This window comes from Manis pentadactyla, chromosome 14 (assembly GCF_030020395.1).
Source record: "Manis pentadactyla isolate mManPen7 chromosome 14, mManPen7.hap1, whole genome shotgun sequence".
Lineage (NCBI taxonomy): Eukaryota > Metazoa > Chordata > Mammalia > Pholidota > Manidae > Manis > Manis pentadactyla.
This window is the reverse complement of record NC_080032.1, coordinates 85790749-85815237: the sequence shown is the minus strand read 5'-3', so window position 1 is coordinate 85815237 and position 24489 is coordinate 85790749.

Here is a 24489-nt window from a genome sequence, read left to right as displayed (position 1 = left end):
ATAGTTTTATACTCAAATGCTCTAGTCTAAGTAAAGAGGGTTCAACATTGAAAATTTCAGTTTGTATATAACTTTGCAGAAACTCATTTACTCAGTGAGAATAGTAGATATGTAAAGAGTCAGTATCAATAACATGTTCTAAACCCTTGGTACTGTTCTAAATTCCATGAAGTTCTTTATTGCATTAGTGCCCAATCGGTAAGAATAATATATCAAAATAATCTTAACCTAATAATTGAAGGTTATTCACAGTATAACAGTTGAAAGTTATTCATAGTATGTTATAATTTGGTCCTCTTTCACATTTACACAGTGGCTTCTCTTGAAGTCCCTTTTAGCCATTAAGTGAGGTATAGCGTTACAAATTGGAAGAGTGAGGTTTGGAGTCACACAAGAAGGCAGACTTCTTAACTCAAGTTAATCATTATTTATAATAACCGTGGTGGGGGAATAACGAGCTACGTGCAAAGCATTTATTTTAGATAGGTTAACGTAATGTTTCATAAACAAAAGATGAGTCTAATCCCCCATCCTTAATGTGTTTACTCCACCACAAAGTGTCTTCGTTTTCAAACATAACTAAAATATTTGGCTTCCTTCTTATATAGGGGATTCTATCTGCCAGCAAGTATTTCTTAGGCACAGAGACTGGGGAAAAAGCAATTAACAAGGTAGAAAGAGGTCATTAAATCACGGCTTACCATGTACCATGTGTCTTTCAATCCCTGAAGGTTCGTGGATGTCTTCAAAGGATACAACATTCTCTGTAAGAATTTAAAATTTTGTGTTTTTATTTAAAGTAAAAATATATGTAGAAAAATACATTTATATTCTAAATTGGGGCTGTCCAACAGGATTTTCAATGAAAATGAAAACTTCTGATTTTATGGTAATATGGTATCCACTAGCCATGTACGGCTATTAAGTATTGAAATAGGACTAGTGTGACTGGTGAACAGAGACTCTTAATTTTATTTTATTTAAAGGCATTTTAACTAAAAGGTAAATATTCACAAAAGGCTAGTGGCTACTGTACTAGAAAGTGTAGTTCTAGATAATCTTGGAGTTGAACACTGCCATTTGAACTTACCCCCTTTTGTTTTTTTATTTTGTTCCATTTTATTTATTTTCTAATTAGGCTTGATTATGTGAAATCAAATGATAACTTGGTCTCCCATCCTATTAATGAAGGTTTCCAAATAATTTAAGTATTGAAAGACGGTGGGAGTTTTCAGACATCACAAAGCTGTATTAAATAAAAACGTCTTACTCAGAAGGTCCAATGCATAGTGGCAAGTGTGCAACTCAGGTGACAAGCAGTGATTTATATCTATTAAAATAGCATTAGCTCCCAAATTAAATTAGTATCAATAAATTTAATTATATGCATTTTTTATACTATTTAACTTATAAATTTGTTTTGTATATTTATGTAATATGAGCTCTAAGTAGAAGGAGTTTACCTAGTTTTACGATGCAACTTTTTAAATAACAATGTAATTCAAGCATATTGTCAATATCAAAAGTCCATTTTTTTGATCAAAGAACTTAACAGACATACACAGAACTCTCCATCCAACAGCAGAAAAATACATATTCTTTTCAAGTGTACACAGAACATTCTTTAAGATAGATCACATGCTACTCACAAAACAAATTTTAACAAATTCAAGAAGACAGAAATCATTCTGAGTATGTTTTCCAAACATACTGGAATGAAACCAGAAATAAGTAATGATACGAAAAAGGAAAATTTTTTAAATAGTTCATGGAAACTAAACAACACATTATTGGACAACCATTGCGTTAAGGAGGCTATCAAAAGGGGAAAAAAATGTTTTTCGAAACAAATGAAGACAAAACGTACCAAAACATATGGGATGCAGTAAAAGCATCATTAAGGGGGAATTTTATAGCAATAAATGCTTACATTAAAAAAGAAGAAAAATCTCAAATAAACAACCTAACATTACCTCTCAAGACACCAAAGAGCAACAAACTAAGCCCAAAATTAGCTGAATAAGGGGAATAATAAAGATTAGAGCATAAATAAATCATATAGAGAATAGAAAAACAATAGGAAAAAAAATCAGTAAAACTAACAGTTGTTTTTTCAAAAAAATTAACCAAATCGACAAATTCTTAGCTGGTCTGACAGAGACTCAAATAAGTGAAGCCAAATGAAAGAGAAGACATTACAATGGATACCTTAGAAGTTAAAACGATCAAAGAGACTATTATGAATAATTACATGCCAATAAATTGGATAATCTAGAATAAATGGATAAACTCTTGGAAACATATAACCTACCAAAACTGAATCAAGGAGAAGTATAAAGCAGGAACAGAACAATAATAAATAAGGAGATTGAATCAGTGATTAGAAATCTCCCAACAAAGAAAGGCCCCCCTGAAACAAATGCCCTTATGGGTGAACTCTACCAAGTCTTCAGAGAATTAATACTAATCCTTCTTAAACTCTTCCAAAATATAAGAGGGAACGCTCTAAATTCCTTTTATGAGGCTAGCAGCACCTTGATACCAAAGTCAGACAAAACACAGTAAAAGAAAACTACAGTCCAATATCCCTGATGAACACAGATGCAATAATTCTCTCTCAAATACTAGCAAACTGAATTCCATAGCACATCAAAAGGATGATAAACTATATCCAACTGGGATTCAGTATAAGCAAATAAATCAATGGGATACACCACAATAACCAAATGAGAGAAAAATCACATATGATTTGCACCCTCGTGTTCACTGCGTTATTCACAATAGCTAACATATGGGAACAACCGAAGTGTCTGTTGACAGAAGAATGGATAAAGAAAGTGTGGTACATACGTACAATGGAATGTTTTCCAGCCTTTATAAGGAAGGAAATCCTGCCAGTTGTGATAACATGGATGAATCTGGAGGACATCATGATAAATGAAATTAACCAGACACAGAAAGACAAATACTGCATGCTCCCACTTATATGTGGAATCTAAACAATTTGAAATCATGAAAGTAGAGAATAGAGCACTGGTGTCTGGGGCTGTTAGGGGGTGAGGGGAATGGGAAGATGTTGATCAAATAGTTCAAAGGCTCAGTTATATAGGATGAATAAGTTCTGGAAATCTACTATATAAAATGGTACTTGAAGTTTGCTAAGAGTTTTGATTTTTTTTGGCTAAGAAATTTGATCTTGAATGTTCTTGCCATAAACATGCATAATCATAACTATGTGAGTTTATAATTATGTCAATTAGCTTGATTATGGTAATCATTTCACAATTTGATATATGTATATCAAAACATGTTGTAACTCATAAATATATATAAAAATATGTCTTTCATAGGTTGCTGGAGAATTTTAATGTTGATTTAAGTACCACAGATAATGACTTTATATATATGAAATGGTTGAAAAATAAATACCATTTAATACTATCCCCCAAATAATGCTCTGTGCATAAAGTTTGCTAATTCATGTTTTATTGGGGGATAGGAGCTGCTTCTTTCCACCACATACATTTAGTTTGGTAAATGATGTAATCACCCTGCTTGTCTCATGATGGTGCTATTTCCTATTTTTTCAGAACTAGGAGAGAAAAAGATTGGCTGCCTTTCCACAGGTTTAAAGTTTTAATTTCTCTCTAATGTATAGGTTTTAAGAACAGAAAAGAAATCTGGTTTGATTCATTGTAAATATATATAATCAAAAACCATTTTTACTTTATTTGAATATACTTAAATTTATCTGTCAGGGAAACAATAATATCATTTATATTATACAAGTCCTAAATTTACAAAGCTGAAGAGTATGAGTTTTTGATCTTTACATCAAATCTTCAGATTGGTAAAGGAGCTATAGATTGCCATTTTACAGCTAAAAAAATTTGTGTCTAGAAATGTTGACATGCCTAAAGTCATGCTGATATAAAGTGGCAAATGGTGATTTGAATCCAGTCCTTGGCATTTCCTCCATCAAGACTGCTTTTTTGGTCATTGGTGGGCCCTCCAGTGAGTGAGATAAGTGCTCCTAACACACAGGAAATCAGAATCAGTCATCTGGAAAAATAACTGATTTTATTATAGAACCCTGGGTAGGATATGAGGGACGGAAATTAGCATTTATTGTGCTGTAACTTAGAAGCCATAAATACCAATTTTTTTTCATAGATACCAATTTTAAAAGTTAGTTAATTGAGAAGTCCATTCCTTAGGTTTTATTCCATCATTGAAAATGTCCTCATATTTGAAAGTTCTTACGCAATTTGTAAATGGCTATTCATTCGCATATTTTGGTATCCTTCCTGATTTACTTTTCATAGCAACACTGAGTTGTGTATTATCTTTCCACTAGCATCTGAGACTCAGGATGCCCTGCCCAGGTTTACACAAGGAAGTGGCCATCTCAGCCATTCTTTCCACCAGATAATATTCTCCCACTGAATCGGAAGTGAGTTATTGACTCTTGATGATAGATCCCTGCAAATCAAGTACAAGAAGGTCCCTTGCAGAGGGCATGTTTCATTTCTTGTCAATAGAAAGTCCTCTTCCTAAGCAATAGCTACTGACCACTGTGAGTGATCTCTCCTCATGATAAGGAGCAATAACAGTGTTTTAAAGAACTGAAGCCATAACAGTGGACAAAGGAAGGACCTAAGGTAACCTGGTGGAGATGACCTCAGAGCCAGCCAGTGAGCCCAGAGGCCGTTGCAGGCAAGACAGTGGCCCAAGTACCGCGGACAGAGGGGAACCGGAAAGAGTTTTGTTCTAGTGGAAGGTGCACCTTACAGCAGGACTCAACATGGCACAGACAGGAGATCAAGGAGGAGTATGTTTGAAGCCAGTTTCTCCAGATAGAATATTCCAGAGGCTATGGAAAGTAGCTCATTTACTTGATTCATTTCCATTCCCAAAAGTAACATGAACGATTCTTGTTTCTGTGCTTTAGCTAAAAGTGAAGGTCACAGTCACATAAATTGTCTCTTTGGTTCTCTGATGGATTCCGACATACAGAATAGTCTCTGGCCCCTGGTAGGCTCTCAATAAGTATTTGTTGAATGAATGAATCAATAAATCACTGTGTGTGAGCAGCCTTCAGTGTATCAAATTTGTTTAACACACGAAAATACCACCTACTTTTAGCACAAATCAAAAAGACTTTAGAAGTCATCTCGTCTAACCTCCCTACTTAATAAATGAAAATGAGGTCCAGCAAAAAGACATGGTTTAACCAGGGCTACACAGAAGCTAGAAATCTAGGCAAAAATTGAGGAAAGAATTCTTGGCTTTGGTTCCCAGTTCAGGGGGTTATGTTTGTTTACCTCTTCCTTTCTATCTATCACATAACCAGACAACATAGATAAATTGGTAAAGGAGATTTTTTAGAAAAGAAGCAAAACCCAGTTCCTGTATAAACATTTAAAGCTCAAGCCAGTCTCAGATTATACCTTTTTGTTTTCTCACGCTGAGGCTCAATGACTGCTCACTTCCTTTCTGTCTCTATATTTCTTCACTTAAATGACAAGTTTTATATATGGGGATGGCATGAGATCATACATGTTTGTGCTTACACTTCCGTCTTTGTAATGGAGTAGAACAATGGAGAGTTTCTTGATTTCTGAAAGGAAATGGGCATTTACAGAAGGTACCGTGGGCATTTGAAGACTGCCCCTGCATAGCACATGGCTTTCTGTCAGAGCTGTGTTCACTGGCCTCCCAGCAGTCAGATGTCGCCGAATGGAGCTGGTACTGTATGTCGTACCCCTCTACTGTCCTCAGCACGTGTGCCTGATGATAGTTGTGTGACTTTAATGTGGCGAGTGAAAGGTGGTGATTGCCCCAGAACGCTAATGAGTACCTCTGTTATGTTACTCATAGGACACTTTCAGGCTGATTGCCAAGTTCCACTAAGTCATGTCATTTTGGAGCTAGAATTGCATAATGGTTAGGACTATAGACTTTGGACTTAGACCTGGTCTTAAATCCTATCTCTACCACATGGAGGTCATTGCTTAGATAAGGAAAGATACCAAGGACAGCGCCAAATCCATGAAAATGTGGGGCCCTTCTCTGGATTGTTTATAGGCTCAAAAAATATTTGTGACAGCATGAATATGCCCTATAACTAAATTCTACTCTAATCATGCCACTAACCACCTATGAGTTTTAGCAAGTCACCAAACCGTCCCCAAGCCGTGGTTCATATAATTAGACTGCCGGACTGCATGATCACTAAGAGCTCTTTCCATTCTAAAATATGTTTTGTCAACAGTGAATTTTCCACTAGGTCCCTCAATTCAATTTCAACTCTACAAGCATTTATTGAGGACTCTATTAGGGATGAAAGTATAAAGATTAAAGAACATAAGCTACTGATGGTGACTTACAGACATGTGAACAAATAGCTATATGGTAATGTATGAGCAGTGTCATAGACAAACTCATACAAAGTATGACATTATGAGCAAGGATGAAGGGATTAATTCTGGAAGAGAATCAGGTACCAGGAGGAAGTGATATTTGAATTGGACTTTAAAGAATGAATAGGAGTTCACTAGGAGGCAAATTATGGAGAAAGACACTCCAGGCAAAGGGAACGGGTTGCACAAAAAAGGACAGGAGTCTAAGATTGCCTGAAACACTCAAGAGATAACAGTTCCATATTGCTGGGACATTGTAGGAGGGGTCAGTATGCATATCACAGAAGGGATCTGACAGGTAAACCGGAGTCAGGCAGCCACCGGCCTTACAGAAGATGAAGAATGCTGGTTTTCATTTTCTAGTTTTGGATGCTTTGATTTTAATGGGTATTCTTATGTCTTTCAATACAAAACATGCTATACAGAGGGTCATGCATTGTTATATATGTGCATGTGAATAATTATGCAGATAAGGATTTAGTGTCTCACACAGCCTTAGATCTTGGCAAATATTTGTCGTGTAGCTGGAAGGACAGGAAGCGCATCCAGAAGACCCTCTGGCCACTAGGTTAGCTTATTGCTTCTCTCCAGTGCTCTGTACCTGCCAGTGGTCCGTTTTCCAGGAAGCTTTCTGGACACTCTTAACAAAGATATTGGGCATGTAGATGTTTGCTTTCTAATAATGGCCTGGCGTAGAGTGCATCCATCTCTACGGTGATCTTTGCTGGACTGGAGCCCAAGTGTTGAAGCTAATCTGTGTCACGGAAAATGAGGAGCACAGGACACCAGCTGAAGAAGGAACCTGGTCTCAGGCCACTCTGAGTACAAGTGAAATGCCACCCAAGCACAGCATGCTTCCTTGGGATCAGAGTGTGTCAGCCTTTGGGCAAAAATAGCCAAGACATTCGCTGTAAGGAGCCTGAACCGGAAAGTGAATCAGACAGCTCATGCTCAGGTCAGCCGATGAAAGGAATTCCTGAGGCAGAATGATACCCTGTGCCTGTGGCTCGGCCTCCATAGACAGGAATAAATTTGTTTGTTTGTTAGTTACAGAAACATTTTATAATAATGTACATTTTTTCTGCACCAAGTAAAAGCAGAAAAAGGAAACAATTCATACATGTTTTAATCAAAGCCCATCATGGGCCTATTGCAAAATAGACAACATAGTTATTTTCTAAAACACTTGCGCGCTATTAACTGCATGCAAAGCACACATGTGGGCAGGCAACGAATGTTCATGAAGTGCTAGACATGATGACACTGACCTCTTTGGCACCCCACACCCTTCCCCCTTGCGTCCCTCACACTCCCACAGTGATGCGTGTGCAGCCGCCTTGCTGTCTCCAAGGGCCAACTTGGCCATCCTATCAATTTGCTCCCTCCAATCAAAGTGCACCTGTCCCATTAGTAGCTGCTCTAGTTCTTAATCGGTATGCAAATAGGTAAGTGATTCACCTCTAAAATGACATGTCTCTCATAGGAAAGCTGACCTTCAGCCCCACCACAGACTGACTGAGGGTCATTTATGTGCATATAAAACTTTGCCAAGTCCTTCTTAAATTTTATGCATGTAGGGGACCTGGCCCATAGTAGGCACTTGATTTGTGTTTATTTTCTATCCTGAGGCCTTTCTAAGCTATTGAAATCCTAGTACCAGCTTCATGTCTGAGGACACAGCATGCTGATGCCTTTCTAGTAATGAAGAGAGGAAAAAGAAAAAAATAAAATAAAGAGACTAACACGAAGTTGTTACCTGGATCCATTACTAGGGTTTGTAGCAATCCGGAAACTAAAACTTTTAAGAAATCTTTCAAGTCATTCTGTCGCATCTGATTAGTGTCCATTTATTTCATAGGGTAACAAGCCACTTACCCAGTACCTATAAATTACACTCCTGTTCCTTCCAGGCAGCACAAGCATGAAGTGGCATGTTGTGTTCAGGGTGCTAGTGTGATTCAGTAAACGTGGAGGAGAGGAGAAAAATCAAGGAGAGAAAAGAAGGGACAGGATCCTGAAAGGGTGAATATGCTTTGTAGGGTGTTTGCAATTTGTTTGCGGAATCCTGGTGGGGCGGGTTCAGGGGTCATGTTTTTTGCATGAAACTACCCCAGCAGTGCTCTGGAGTTGCAGGAAGGTGAGACTAGAAACCAGGTTTGTTAGCAAAACATTCTAATATTCAAGGTGAAATGTAGTTAATTCAGAACTCTCTCCAAGGAAGTAAGAGGAGGGAGAAAGATGTTTTAAGACATAGTGAGAAGAGTGAGTTGCATATGATGGTGTGGGGGAGAGTAGTGTAAACGGTGGTGCCCAGGTCTCAGCCGTGCATAAAGAATGTTACCATTTATTAAAATAAGGTCTAAGAGAGAAGGAGCAAGTCATAGAGGAGTTTTAGTTTCAGCTTTATACATTTTGGGTTTAGCTTGTCCATGGCACTTCTATATGGACAATCTAAGACATGATGGGATACATGAGCCCAAACGCAATGTACGTACTGATTATATGGTATGTCCTATACAGTAAGTGAACTAAGTCAGTCTTTCGTTTTCCCTCTAAATTACTGGACCTCTTCTCCATTCTGGCATTATTTCATTTCCTCCTCCAATATGTCACTTGCCAACAGCATGTCACAGTGGGTAAAGCTTGGCCATTACAGAGAATAAATAACTGCACTATTTCTTAAGTATTAGACTTTGGAATAATGATTTCAATTTTGAGGTCCAGGGTCTTCATTTTCAAAGAGGGAATTATGAGAATCAAACATAAATACCAGTCTTCCTTGATCTATGTGTTACATCCCAATAAACCCATTGGAAGTTGAAAACATCACATCAATAAATGCATTTAATACACCTAACCTACCGAACATCATAGCTTAGCCCTGCCTGCCTTCTATATGCTCATAATACTTACACTAGTCTACAGTTAGGCAAAATCAACTAACACAAAGCCCGTTTTATAATACATTTTACAATAATTTATGTACCACTTTATGATACAATTATATATGAACCATTTTATAATAATATCATATACCTTATTGACTATTGTACAGAAAGTGAAAAACAGAATGGCCGTATGGGAGCAAGTTGATTCTAAGTGTGTTGGTTGTTTACCGAACACGGTGGCATGGCTGACTGGGAGCTGTGGCTCCCGGTGGCTCCCGGAGGCTCCCCAGCATCACGAGGGAGCACCGTACGGCCTAACTCTAGCCTGCAAAAGGTCAAAATTTGAAGTACACTTCCTACTGAATGCCTATCACTTTCACACCGTCATTGAAAAGTCATAAGCCAAACCTGTAAGCTGGGGACCATCTGCATGTAGGAGAGAGTATGTAGCAGAGTGTCTGAAAGTAATTGGTGTTCAATAAAAGCTAGTTTCCTCCACTTTTTGGTTTTGGTTTTGGTTTTGGTTTTTAGGCTGTCAGTCAAGCGGAGCTACACATCCTGTCGGGAAATAATTACTGATCTGCTGCCTGATTATGTTCAGAAATCAACTGAGTGAATTTTCCTCCCCCAAACACAGTATATCCTTACACCTCTAAGATCATCTTCAAGGAGGAATAATTGGGGTGGAATCATGATGCACAGAGAATAGCCTCCCATTTTCTACTATTGGAGTCAGAAGCCTTTTCTGATTTTAATTGTGCCTCTAACGAACTGTGTAGTCTCAAGCAATCACTCCTGCTCTCAGTTGCTTTTCTGAGAAATGGAAACTAGGTGACCCTTAGTTTTCTGAGCACATGAAAAAATATGACTAAAATTATATTCAGGTCCTGGTGTGATAACAAAATGATAAACTTTAAACAATATCCATCTGATGAGCCCTACTGCTGACCAGGCTCAGGAAGCTAGAGGTCCACCATACGAAGGGAACGCTTGCAGTCCTGAGGACGAATGAGTGGCTGAGGCGTCTGAATAAGCTTGTTCAGGCTCCCTGTGGCAATTTCTCAGCAGAAACTTGATTGGCTTGAGCCTTGGGTGATGAACAGACTTACTGCCTGCTGAGTTCTTTTCTTTGGTGTTTTCTATTAGCTGTTCCAAATCCTACACACTAGTGGGGTGGATCTCAAAGTCTAGAATCGGTACCAGTCATGTCAGCATTACCAGGGAATGTTTTAGTGATGAAAACTCTCTGGCACCAACTTAGAATTACTGAATCAGTGTGATTCCTGTTGAGTCTAGGATGTCGCCCATCTCTTGGCTGCCTTCATCTCTGTGACTACCAATCTGTTCTTTGTATCTACGAGTTCTGTTTTGTTTCTTGTGTTTTCTAGGTTCCACCTGTAAGTGGAATTGTATAGAATTTTCTTTCTCTGGCTGACTTCTTTCACTAAGAATGATATCCTCAAGGTCCATCCAGGTTGTCACAAATGGCAAGGTCTTCTCCTTCTTTATGGCTGAGTAATATCTCTATCTATACATCTCATTTCTTTATTCATTCATCTATTGATAGACACTTAAGTTGTTTCCATATCTTGGCTATTATAAATAATGCTGCAATGAAAATAGGGGAACATATTTTTTTTAATCAGTGTTTTCATTTTCTTTGGATAAATACCCAAAAGTGAAATCGCTGGTTCACAGGGTATTTCTATTATCAGTTTTCTGAGGAAACTCCACACTGTTTTCCACAGTGGCTGCACCAATTTACATTTCTATCAACAGTGTGTGAGGGCTCCCTTTCCTCCATATCCTCTCCAACACTTGTCATTTCTTATCTTTCTGATAATAGCCATTCTAACAGGTGTGTGATGATATCTAATTGTGGTTTTGATTTGCATTTCCGTGATGATTGGGATGCTGAACATCTTTTCTTGTCCCTATTGACCATCTGTATGTCTTCTTTGGAAAAGATGCTTGATACGATTTCAATTTTAAGTTTATTGAGACTTCTTTTGTGGCCTAACATGTGATCTATCCTGGAGAATATTCCATGTGTACTTGAGAAGACCGTGTGATTGCTGCTTTGGAATGGAAAGTTCTGTATATAGTTATTAAGTCCATCGGGTCTAGTGTGTTATTAAAAGCCAATGTTTCCTTATCGATTTTCTGTCTGGATGATGTACCCATTGATGTAAATGGGGTATTAAAGTTCTCTATTGTTATTGTATCACTGTCAATTTCTCCCTTTAAGTCTGTTAATATTTATTTTATACATTTAGTCAATCCTATGTTGGGTGCATAAATATTTATAAATGTTATATCCTCTTGTTGAATTGACCCCTTTGTCATTATGCAGTGCCTTTCTTTGACTCTTATCACAGTCTGTATTTTAAAGTCTATTTTTTCTGACATAATATGTAACTATAGCAACACCAGCTTTCTTTCGGTTTTCATTTGCATGGAATATCTTTTCCCATCCCTTAACTTTTAGTCTTTATGTCCTTAGATATGAAATGATCTCTTGTAGGCAACATAGATTTGAGTTTTGTTTTCTACCCATTCAGCCACTCTATATCTTTTAATTGGACAATTTAGTCCAACAACATAATTATTGATAGGTATGTACATATTGCCACTTTGTTCATTGTTTTCTGGCAGTTTCTGTAGGTCCTCTCTGTTCCTTTCTTCTTCTCTTGCTCTCTTTCCTTTCTGTTAGATGACTTTTTCAGCATTATATACAGATTCCTTTCTCATCATCTGTATATCTACTAGAGGATTTTGGTTTTTGATTACCATGCGGTTCACATATAATGGCTTATACATAGCCTTCTATTTTAAATTGATAGCAACTTAAATTTAAATGTATTCTAAAACCTCTACATTTTACTCTTCCCCCACCCCATATTTTGTGTTTCTGATGTCATATTTTGTATCTTTTTATTTTGGGTATCTCTTCACCAATTATTGTAGTTGTAGTTAATTTACTGCTTTTACATACAATCCCTATAAGTGGTTAATCCACTACCTTTATTATATATTCACCTTTATTAGAGAAATTTTTACTTTCATGTATTTTTTGTAATTAGTAGGTATTCTATTCTGCTTAAAGAAATCCCTTTAACATTTCTTGTAAGGCTATTTAAAAAATTTGAAGCTATGCATTTCTGTGAAGTGAAATGGTTGATCTGAATAGCTCAGCTGACCCAATGAACACAGATAATCTCCTCCTCTACTTTTTAAAACCAAAAGCCTGGGATTTGGGTGATAAGAAGAATTTAAGCATACACATGAAATTTATTGACTTACTATTATAATTTTTCTTATAAATAAAACATCTGTTTTGGTAACTCCTTAACAAGAGGATTAGGCAGCTTATAATGATGTTGTATTTCAGGGATTTGCACAGAAGTTGCACACTGTGGGGTGGTCACCACCAAGAGAGTTAAGATGTGCTAAAATGAGCTCGTGGATGGACTGCTGATCAGGGTGTTTTCCTGTTTTCCTCCCTCTACTCTGGGTCCTCTCTCACCAGTTACCTTTCATTTGATTTTGCTTCCCTGTCCTTGATCTCTCCCCTTCGCCGTGCTGTCCTGCCCCTTGTGTTCCTGGCTCTACTCACTCTTTTTTGTACCACTGAACTCCAAGTCATGTTCTTCACACTGCTTGCAATGGCTTTCTGATCGTTACTTTCTCTCTTGATCCTCAGTTATTTTTCCTGTTTGCCGCTGTTTCTTGAACTACTCTCTATACTAACCCAGGTGCTTCTCTTTTACTTTAGAAATAGTCTTTCTGTTGGAGATGAGTTGAGGGCAGGCAAAGGACTAACTTAGCAGATATCCTCTACAAGGCAACAAACTATAACCTGGTCTAGGAGATGCTTCTATTTTCTTTCACTTCAAGGTATCCCCTTTATAACAACTCATCCACAATAAAATCCATTAACGTATTTTCTGGACTTTCTTGAACACCATTGCAGAAGCCTCCATTTAGACATTTCAGTTTTGTGTGCATCATAGCTAAATGCACATTACATTATTGTTAGTGACAGTACAACTAGCTCTACTCTATCTTCCTACCCAAACTCCTCCTCAGCCTCAGTATCCCACGATCACTTCTGACTCCTAGGTGATCCTTTACAAACAACAGTGGAGAAGGAATAGGCTCCATTAAAAGCATTTTGATTTTCTAGAATGACTTTGTTCTTTTTTAAAAAATTTTTTATTAAGGTATGATTGATATACACTCTTATGAAAGTTTCACATGAAAAAACAATGTGGTTACTACATTCACCTATATTATCAAGTCCCCACCCATACCCCAATGCAGTAGAATGACTTTGTTCTAACCTTCAAGATAAATTCATGATTCCTTATTCCTATTAAGAAAGAATAAACATATTCTTTCTTCCTCAGGATAAGCCCCCTTTACCAGCTGCACGAGATAGTTAATTGATGATTCTAACTCTAAAGTAAAATTGTCTTTTGAAGTAATGTTAGAAAGGAGGAGCATAGTTATGGAAATAACACGGCTCTGGAATTTAGGAATGTGGGCTCTTGTCTGGACTGTTACTAAGCAGATTTGAGCTGGACAAATTATTTAATTCCCCAATCCTTAGTCTCCATTTTATAGCATGGAGTGGCTTGTTGAACTATTAGTGAACATCTTATTAGTGAACAGTATAATAATGTTGATACAAAATATTTAATTGGTATAATAATAAGTGTGAAAACTCTTCAATGTCACACATGATTATTGGCATTATTTCATTTTATCCTCTTAAGACCCCAAGGGAGTAAGCACTCTTACTAGTGTCCATGTTTTACTAATGAAGAAATTAAACTCAAAGATTATGTAATATTCCAAATGTCACATAGTTAATATATGTCAAAGCTGGATTTCCAGTCAAACTGACCCTGAAGCCTTTGTATTTTACTTTTTTATACTCTCAGCATGATTGAAGGCCACCTCCTCTGACTACCCAAAGAATTATAAAATGGGTCTAAAGAACTCAGTGTCATTCATAAATTTCATGCACCTTGCTTTGATTTCAGAAGTTTAATGAATAATTATAATTTTTTTACTCAAACATATCTTAAGTTTAAAAATCCAAGAACTTCTAAGAAATAAAAACTTTAACATTCTTTCTTGCCAACAAAAATCCACCCTTCTCTTGGAAGTTGTGTGATAAAGAATGCTTCTCAATACATACATCTTCTAGTGAAAGATTTGCTCCCTCATGAATGAGGGGAATAGACAATTCGAGAAAGGAGGAAGTCACTCTTGAAGGCAGAAGCAGAGACCGACTAAGAATAGAACAGGAAAGCTGAAAGTGGATAGTGATTTAATACCAAAAATGCCAGTAGGATAGTAAGTAATGACTGACTGGCTTAGAAAGTACAGTCTTTAGGATCATAATTTGGACATCAAAACAAATAAAGATCTTAGAATCTTTTATTACTTAAGATTGGTGGACCTTGATCAAGACAAAGCACAATGAAATGGTCAGAAACAGGAAATGATTTATCAGTTAGAAAAGGAACAGTAAAATTAAAGTATTTTCAACTCTGTACTTCAAAACTCAGCACCAATTAAAAACCGCCAGCTGTTCCTCAAAAAATATACTGCCAATTTGAATGACCTTAGAGCTTGTTGCTCAAATACAATAGTGGTTCATTCTTCCCTGACCTTCGAAGTGCTCCTTATATGCTGCATACCCTGAGAAGTGCTTGGTGATTATCAGAGAGGTGTGACTGCTGTCTCTCATGAGGTTGAAATCTGTTACATTTTATCTTTGGAAAAAAAAAATCTGTTGATTCCTTTCAAAAGGAGTAAATGCTATGCAACTGTGCAGAATTTAATGCAACTAGAAGGTTTTGGGATTCCCCCCATTCCCCTCAGTCTTATTAATACAGCACCATAGTGGCATTCTAGGAGAAATGGCTGTAGGGAGTCAGAATAGTCATATCTTTTTTTTTCCATTTTGGAATTGTTACTGTTCTGACCAGTACATTTGTATAGAAAGTTTTTTTCATGGTATTTAGCTTCTAATAGTTACTTCTATGAGCAACTCATGACTACTCAATGTGATGGGGATGGTTTCTTTATTTTTAGGACTCTTGCCTATGTGGCCAAAAGTCTTTAATGACTCAGTTAGTGAATCAGATGATAATGGAGTCTAATCAGAGGCTCCTGAGAGGCAAATATCAAACACAGTCTTCATGTATGTTGCAAGCCATTGACTCAAGACTAAAAGGAAATGAAGACGTATGCAGATTTGGCCTTGTCCATTCCAGATGCAAGAATCTGGAGAATCTTCAGGGCAGCTACAAAAACAGAATTATAGGGTGGCTTTGGATGGTCATCTTATAAGTTCAAGAATCCTACATTATTATCCTGAAGAGGAGCTGGCCACTCATTTATTCCATAAATATGTATTGAGTACCATTCTATATCATGCACTGTTCTGTGTTCTGCGGTTATAGGATTAATCAAGACAGTCAAGGTCCAAATACTCATGAAACATATAGGCAAATAGAAAAGACAGAAAATAAAGACAAATAAACAAGAAAAAATATTAGATAACTGTAAGTGATGTGTAGAGAATTGAAATGGGGTGACAGACAGTAATTTGGAGGCTTCTTGAGACCAGGATAGCACAGACCTCTTGCAGGAGGTGATATTTGAGTGAAGATCTGAATGTCATACAGACCCTGATATACAATATTAGGGAGAAAATGTTTCTGATCTATGTGACTGAAACTAAGACCCCAAGGAGAGGGCAAACGGTGTATGTTAGATAAAAGAAAGAATGGTATGATTGTAGCATATGAAGGGAAGGGAAGTCCTAAGAGGTAGACAGAGACCAAATCATGACATTATTTTTAATTGAAAATAAAGAATTTGGATTTTATTCTAGGATACTACAGAACTTAAAATAGGGGAGTGATGTAACCTAATTTACATTTAGCTGGATCACTTTATCTCCTGGATGAAGAATGTATTTGGGTAGCGGAGAGCTCCTACAATAATCCCTGTGATAGATGATAATGACCTAGACAAGAATGGTGGAAAGAAGATAGAGAAAAATAAGTTGATCTGGGATGCATTTGGGATATAGAGTTGGCCAAACTTTCTGATAAAATGAATGTAGGCACTTTGAACATAAAATGGTTCTAGGACCACTCCTAACATTTTTGATTTAAGAAAAGCTGTAGATCTATTTTCTAAAGAGAAGGCAGAGGTAGGGCAAGGTTTCAGAGGAGGAGGAAATCAATATTTCTGTTTGGGCCTGTAACTTTAATAGATATAATTTAATATTGAGGGTGAGTGCAATGCAGCTGAGGTCAGGATCGTTATTATAAATATGGTCACTCCTCTGCCCGATGTTCCCAAATCCTACACTACCTCTTGCTATCTTCTGTAAGTTGATACATTCTCTGAGTTGTAATGGGGCAATGAGGGAGAAATTCACAAGCATAAATAACAATAAATAATTACTGAAATAATTGAAATCATTCAGTACACTAATTTTGAGCGATTCATTCAGTATTTACTACATAGTATTTGTCATGAATATGGAAAAATGAAACATGCTCTAGGTAGCAGAGAAATAAAGGTCTATATTCAAGACTTTCATGTCACTCTACAGTTTGAATGAATCTGAGCAGCCGGTGCGACCTTAATCATTTATGTTCTCCATCAACAGCATCCGTGAAACTCTCCTCCCCCAAGAAGCGTGGGTATCAGAAACAGAATTCTAACAGAATTTGTTACTGACAAATACAGTCTTTGTAGAGATGCATGATCAGTTCCTTTGTATCAATCACATCCTGATAATGTCATTTTACTTTTCAGAAGCTTAGCGATAGCATTAAGAAACTGTTTAAGAATGAAAACTATCAGACTGCCTGAGCTCACCGTTTCACACCAGCATCTCACTGGATTCCCTACTCTGGCTTCCACCAGGACTGAGGTTTCTGAAGTTGGAAGTGGAAGATAGGTGACTAGCCTAAAATGTAGTGTGTGTATGTTTAGGATGGGGTCTCCTGCTGAATGGTGCCGTGGGCTGAATGATAACTCTCCACCCCAATGCAGATGTTCAAGTTCTAACACCAGCACCTCAGAATGGGAGAATATCAGAATTTGGAGATAGGGCCTTTAAAGGGGTAGTTAAGGTAAAAAAAGGAGATCATTGGGGTTAGCCCTAACCCAGTACGAGTGGTGCCCTTATAAGAAGGGACATTCGGACACAGGTAGAGGAAAGACCGTGTAAAGACGGCAGAGAGAAGATGGCCATTCACTCCAAGGAGGGAGGCCTCAGAAGACATCAACCCTGCCAACACCTTGATCTGGGATCCAGCCTCCAGAACTGTGAGAAATAGATCTTTGTTGATTTGACCTCCCAGTCTGCGGTACTTGGATATGACAGCCCTAGCCAACCCATACAAATGGCTACAGAATCTCTTCACTGGGTAAGGAGAGCCGAGGGGCAAGTGCAAAGCTTGGAAGTTCCTTCCGTCGCTTTTTTTCTCTAGGAATGCTTTCCTCGAATATGCATCTGCACCCCTCTGGGTCTCTGCGGGTGTCAGTTATACGTCTGTGGCCCTTTATTCTTCCTGCCTACCCACCGTAACGTTGCGTGGGGGCCACGCATGAGACCAGTTGATCCCTTAAGTCTTAGTGCCTCGGATTTTGCTATCAGCCTAGTATATTTAATAAAATAAACTCTGTCTCTCTCTGTTTTGTACTAAAATGTTTGAAAATATGTCCGGATACTTTTCATCAGACTTAGATGGTATGTGTCAAAAGTCTCACTTAAATTTAGGCTGCATGGTGAATTCAACCTGAGGCACAGGCCCTCAGAGAGCTAGACAGACACTTTTCGTTACAGTGAGAGCGGTTAAGAGGGAATGTTGACAGACAGCATGTGTTAAACCCCCATGCCCAGAAAAACAGTGATTGAAATTTTAAGACAAAATATGCGATAAAAATCTCATGGGCAGGCATTCTACATTACAAGCACTGACGTTTCTGTCAATCTGCTCTTTGTACAGGCAAAGGACATTGTCTATTGAAAGTGAATGATTTGCCTGAGCACCGCGGGAACACATTATACTCTATCATCTACTTGGCAATCTTAGTGCTTTCTGTTACATCACAATGCTGCGTTTTCTCTAGATCCTTGTAAATATTGCAAAAGCCCTCCTTCCCTGTATCCTTTATTTAACAAATTGACCTATCCCTTCCAAAATTTCTTCTTTAGTAAGGTATGACCCTCCATGCCTTAGAGGGTGGTGGACTTCACATTGTTTTGTACTGTGACTGTGACCACCACAGAGGATTGTGGTTAATGGGATAGGGTTGTGTAGGACAGTGTTTTAATGGGAAAGGGCAGGTGGAAGAAAAGGGGATGAAACACAAGAGCACTGTGGAAACAGCAATTCTCAAGGATATTATATCTCAGAATTTCTTTACTCTCAAATTAATAATTTGTTTTGATAACTAACCATATTCAAGACTTCTCAAAAGGTCCAGAGTTAAGTACTATGATATTTTCCTTAATTGATGCTGAGATATGAGAAATTTAAAACCCTTTTCTTATTTGGACATTTTTTTTTCTCTGAGATTCTGGGAGTCTAAGAAGGGTCAGCCCAAAAAATTGTTAATAAAGCACTTGAAATTGACAAGCCAGTGTAATCAGCACCCTTGGAAATAGCTGGTTAATTTGTATCTCAGTAGGCTCCAGAAGAAGGTCTAGGTGACTTCCTTGCAAAAAAATAACTGGGATCAATTATAACCTGCTTGATTCTGAGTTTGAAGACAGACATAGAAACCTTTGGTTTCAATTCAATTTAACTTGACATTTCTAGATATAAACAAGAGGAACTATTTTCAAAAAGGTCTTTTACACAAAGAAATATGTCTAACAGAGGCATTTTCTAAGATCAGAATATACTAAAATCAGTAAAGTTACACTGAAATAACAATTACAAAATAGCTGTTGAGCTTTATCTGTGCTTCATGATCAAACTGCAATTTTAATCTAGTTTTGCCAGGACATAGTTGATGCTAGAGTCTCTTTCCTCTCCCTCTTTCCCTTCCTCCCCTCCGTCCTTCCCTCCTTCATTCCTTTATTCCTTCCTTTCTTCCTTTTAAACAACTTTATGGGATATAATTGACATATAACCTGCATATATAGGATGCGTACAATTTGATAAGTTTTGACATATGTCATATGTCCTACGAAACCATGACCACAATCAAGATAATAAACATATCCAACCCCCTCTAAATGTTGCCTGGTACCCCTTTAAAATCCCTCCCTCCACTGCTTACCCTTCCCTCACATCTGCAACTATTATTCTGCTTTCTGTCACTGAATTGGTTTGCATTCTCTTAAATTTTATATAAATGGAATCATGCTGTATGTACTATTATTTTTGTGTAGCTTTGTAACTCAGTATAATTATTTTGAGATTCCTCCATGTTTTTGTGTGTATCAGTAGTTCATTCCTTTTTATTGCTGAGTAGCATTCCATTGAATTGATGTACCATAATTTGTTTATTCTTTCACCTCTCAATGGCCATTTTGGTTTTTGGATATTTTAATAAAGCTGCTATGAACATTTGTATGGACATGTTTTCATTTTGGGGGAAGAGGGGTAAATACCTAAGAGTAAACAGATAGATCATATAGTAAGTGTATATTTAACATTATAAGAAACTGCTAAAATGTTTCCCAAAGGGGAATGCTATTTTATATTCCAAACAGCAGTGGATGAAAATTTTGATTTCTCCAGATTCTCACCAGATACTGAATGTGGATAGCCTTTTTAATTTTAGCCATTCTAATATGCATGTTTTGGTGTATATCATTATGGTTTTAATATGCATTTACCTAATGAGTAATGAGTAATGCATTTGAGAATCTTCTCAGGTGCTTATTTACCACTCAGATACCTTCTTTGATGAAGTGTCTTCTCATATCTTTTGAACATTTTTTTAATTGGTTTGCTTATTTTGTTTTTTATTATTGAGCATGAGTTCTTTGAATATATCAGATACCTTTTCAGAAAAATGCTTTACAAGTATTGTCTCCTATAACACCGTCTTTTGAAGAGTAGAAGCTTCCAGTAATTAATAAAAGTTCAATTAATCTTTTCTTCTATGGATTGTGCCTTTTGTGTTATAGCTAAGAAATCTTTGCATAACTCAAGCTAACAAATATTTTCACATGTTTATTTTCCAGAAGCTTTTTAAATGTTAGGTTTTATGTTTAGAATCATGATTTATTTTTTGTTAGATTTTAATATGGTGTAAGGTAGGTATGGAAGTTCATTACTTTTTACATAGATATTTAATTGCACACTATTTGTGGAAAAAGACTACCCTTTCTCCAGTTAATTACATGTGTATTTTTGTTGAATATCAGTTGTTGACATGTGTTGGGTTGTTTCTGAAATCTCCATTTTGGTCTATCTTTAGGCCAATGCTGTACTATATTGATCACTGTAATTTGTAAGTGTTAAAATCATATAGGGTTACTACTCCAACTGTGCTCTTTTTCAAAGATGTTTTGTCTCTTTTAGGCACTTTGAATTTCATAGTCTAGCTACTTCGTTCTGCCTGGATTCTCAGCTCTGTCTGCTGGGTTCTCCTGCCCTGTGTTGTGCAGTTAGCTTGCGAAATCATAGGCTCAACTTTTTACTTTCCATCTTTCGGAATCACTGTCATTTTTGTCTAGTGTTTAGTGTGTCTTGAAACTGTTGTTCTAAATATTATATCCATTTGTTTCCCCTTGTTGATGGCAAGGCATCAAACCCATTTCTGTTACTCCATCTTGGACAGAAGTAGAGATCCAAAGGAAATTCCTTAGGCTTCTTTAAAACAAAATTCTCTCTAGAATTACTTTGACTTGAATAAGGGCTCACCTTTTTCTTTTCTCAGAGAATTGAAGTGGAAATTAAATGAGGTAATTTTATATATAAAGTTTTTAATGATATTGCCTAACACAGAGTCAGCCATTGACAATGTTGACTATTAATATAATTATTAATGCTATTCATGTGACTGTATGACCACGAGTCTTTTACCAGAATTGTCCTCAAAAGAAATCTGAGTTACATGTTTTGTCCCACTTTATGAAGTGGGTTGCAGTACAAACCAAGTTATCCTAGGCAATCCTTCAAAAGGGTCAGATTTAGTCATATTGCCATGGCTTCTGTTTTTTTCTGCCCTTTATAGGATTTAATAAAAGACTGATCCTGAAGGAAAAGGTCAATGTATGTGGGTAATCTTTGTTTTTTTGTTGTTCTATATTTTATCTCTCCAGTCACCCAATCATCCCTACAGTGTATTTAAATGCTACTTTTCTCAGCAAGTTCCTAAATTGATATGTAAAGATCAGTTTAGGCCGAACGATACATGCCTGTGTTTGTAGGTTATTCATATTTCAAACCTCTGTCTTCCACCAAATATTTAGGAGCACTGCTGGAAATTTCAAATATCTACCAAGGAAATATTTTGGGCCTGGTGAAGTTTAGGAAGTTTATTTGACATGAAAATATACTCAACTTTTCATATTTTTAAGAAGATACAACACAGTGTAGCAAGTGATTTTGAAATTTTTTTCTCTTAAAAGTCTATTCTTTTACTTAAACACAGTGCTCTTAAGAAACTTTCTGTCATCTATTTATCCATCTATCCACCTATCTATCTATACCTTTCTTTTCCTTCAGACAAAATGTTCTCTGACTCTGATTCTAAAATGACCAAGGATGTTGTGCCATATTTTCAATAATAAGTCTTTTTTGAAGGGGTGATATTTTTGAAAGGATGTCTTACCTCCTCACTTCTCCAATTAATCCATAGTAATATATTGCCATTCTTCCAATCTGCATGACTAGAATTGCCTGCCAAAATAAATCAAATATTTCTTAAAGTGAGGGATAGAGAAGAGTTTGTCCAAGCTTTCTACTCAAGGCCTTTCAAAATGAGATTTGTTTCACTGCAATGAACAGAATGACACAGTAGCACAGGAGAATGACATTTCAGAAACGTTCTCTGTTTCTCTGAGGCTGATTTAATTTGGGGAGTAATAAGTATGTAGTTAAAGAAGTCTGTGCCTTATGTTTGATACAAAGCTGATGGGCCTTTTACAAATCTTAGAACTTATTTAAAGGTTAGCTCTGGAATTATTATTATTATTATTTTAGATGTTAACATTAATCAAAGTTGTGAAAGTAAACTCTTGAAATGAATGTTCAACCCCCTCGAAAGACTTGTTATTCGGCACTTTCTGTTCCGTTATACTCTCAATATGTACAGTACATCCAGGAAGAGGAGTCAGATAGGTAGCTCCATTGAGTCATAGTGAATTCTGTCTGGATGATTATATGTTGTGACCTGAAATTGGAAATGCAAGAAACAATTCAATCACTGCTCTATTAAAATTTTTTTTTGTTTAAAAAATACCAATTTTGATTCAGTGTGGACTCATAAGGTTACTGTGACATTATTTGTAGCGACATTTGAAAAATGAAATTTAGGTATTTGGGGTTGAGCTACTGATTTTACTTTTGAAAGAAAGGAAAAAAATGTTATCCATAATAAAACAGCATTAAATCATAAACAAGTATGTGCATGACAGATAATCCTTGAAAATTAATTTTACTCAAATATCATTATCTTATATTAAAAATGGATACGTTGCAATAAGAAGCAATGTTCCAGGCTAAGGAGTTGGTTTGTTAAATGGATAAGCCCAATTCACACCTCTGGAACTTCTGTTTATTTTGCATCACCCGCTGTTCAAACCCTCAATTGCCAGGCCACCGAGTGACACTGCTAGTCACTGTAACATAATGTCTTCTTGCAACACTCTACATTAGTTTCTGCTATTAAAATGAAGCAAAAATATCTTTTAACTAGTGTCTATTTCAGAGTTTTATTTTAATCTTCCTTAGGTGTTTGTTAAAATGAGAGTCACCTGTTAACCCAACCATTGAATTTGTCAGGTAACGCTCCATCAATTTCCATTTTCACCTTCAAGGCACTTATGTATAATACACATCTTATTGTTACCTCTATTCCCATTAGAAGGCATTAAGAAACACATTGAAACATAATGACGTCACAGGCACATGAAAACAGGAAATTGATTCTAAAAGTGGATTTTGTCAAATGTGTAACACATGTATCTATCATCACCACCCTACAAGTCCTCTGTGTCTCCCATCTAACCTTTGACAACAATCTTTTTATTATCTGCATAGTTCTGTCTTTTCATAATGTTATATAGTTGTAATCACACAGTATGTAGCCTTTTTAGATTGCCTTCTTTCACTTTGCAATGTGAATTTAGGTACCTTCATGTATTTTCATGGCTTCATAGTGCATTTGTTTTCAGTGCTGTATAATATTTCATTGTCTGGATTTACCAGGTTATTTTTCCATTCTCATCCTAGAGGACATCTTGGTTGCTTCCAAGTTTTGGCGATTATGAATAAATCTGCTATAATTGATATGTGTGCTAGTTTTTGTATGGGCATATATCTTCAACTTTTGGGGGCAAATACCAAGTCACAGAATTGCTAGATCAATGGTAAGTGCACGTTTAGTTTTGTAAGAAACTGCCAAGCGTATTTTCGTATGTTTATTTGCCATATGTATATCTACATTTGCTGAAGCATCTGTCCAGGTCTTTTGCCATTTTTAATGCTGTTGTTTGTTTTCTTATAGTTGGTTTTTGGAGTTCTTTGTATGTTTTATATAATAGTTCTTTATCAGACATTTTTTTTGCAAATATCTCTAAGTCTATGGCTTGATTTCTCATTTTCTTAAAAATTGGTGATATTTTGTCCCTAAAGTAATAGATTTGCACCAGTGGAAATACTGATTACATTACTGAGAAGTGTCATTGAGGAAATACACTTGAAATTATTGAATTAGCCTTACCAATATCTTCATGAAGGTATTGTCACTGTAAATCTCATTTTTAATGTCAAAATTATTGTTTTTGAAGTTTTTTAACCCATTATTGTTCATTGTATTTAATGTAGAATCACAGAATCTTGTGCCTGCTGTCCATTTCTTGGCACATCAACTTCAAATGATACATGTTTAATGGCTGTGATTTTTAAAGTCACAATTTGCACTGTTTAAAGACTTCCAATTGCACTCTT